The sequence below is a fragment of the Sinocyclocheilus anshuiensis genome, unplaced genomic scaffold (assembly GCF_001515605.1).
Source record: "Sinocyclocheilus anshuiensis isolate Anshui unplaced genomic scaffold, SAMN03320099.WGS_v1.1 scaffold91, whole genome shotgun sequence".
Classification (NCBI taxonomy): domain Eukaryota; kingdom Metazoa; phylum Chordata; class Actinopteri; order Cypriniformes; family Cyprinidae; genus Sinocyclocheilus; species Sinocyclocheilus anshuiensis.
The window spans coordinates 1,059,827-1,060,944 of record NW_015552636.1 but is presented as its reverse complement, the minus strand read 5'-3'; positions in this window follow the sequence as shown (position 1 = coordinate 1,060,944).

Below are 1,118 nucleotides of genomic sequence, written 5' to 3'. Positions count from 1 at the left end.
GAGAGAGAGAGAGAGAGAGTGTGTGTGTGTGAGAGAGAGAGAGAGAGAGAGAGAGAGAGAGTGTGTGTGTGTGAGAGAGAGAGAGAGAGAGAGAGAGAGAGAGTGTGTGTGTGAGAGAGAGAGGGAGAGTGTGTGTGTGAGAGAGAGAGAGAGAGAGAGAGAGAGAGGTTAAACTAGCTCAAGGGTTTAGTTGAACTCCACTGAGCAGTAAACACATGCAGCTCAGTATGACAGCCAGTGACTGATGGTTCCTTTTTCTGTGTGTTTCCTCTTTAATAATCATGTCTGAATACACACAGATATTCCCACAATGCAGGTGTGAAATTAAAGAGTATTAACTTCTGCCGCTCTCCACTTCTTCCCTCTCCAAAGACATTTCAGCAAACGCCAGAGGATAAACTGATCAAATAAAATAAATATCCCAATTATTAGAACTAAGGCATTATTATTGTTTGGCAGCCTGATGACAAGGTAACTGTTTATTTTATGTTTTAGTTTGTTAAAAAACATTGAAGAAATTGGGCTTTAAAAAAACCAAATCTAAGCACCAGTGTTATTTAAATATTATTTATATACAGTTGTAGTTTTTTTTATTCTTTTGTATTTTAGTTTAAATTTCAGTGAATTTGTTATGTGCTTTTGTCATAATGATGATGATGATGATGATGATGAAATTATATTTCCAGTTAATTATTTTAGCATTTCAATTTAAAATATTTCAGTTTTACATGTAAATAATTGTATTATTATTAAATATTTAAGTTCATATTTATTTTTTATTTGATTTAAGCTTTACTTCAATTAACAACAACAGCAGTTTGTAATCAGTAGCTTCCCCCCCCCCCAAAGAACGGTTTAGCTGCAGCTCAAGAACCCTAAACAGACAGAATGACTCTTGATAAGAAGAGGATCTTTTGATGAACCTTAAGAACTATTGAAGAAGCTTGATTTTTGAATATGCTTTCATAGAGACAGGTGTGATTTCCTCAGGATGCCCATTTATTGAATTTCTCAGGTAGCAGCAACATGCAATGATACAAATGTTTGCTGGAGTATGTAACAGTCCTCCAAAGAGGAAACGTGTGTGTGTGTGTGTGTGTGTGCGTTTGTGTGTGTGT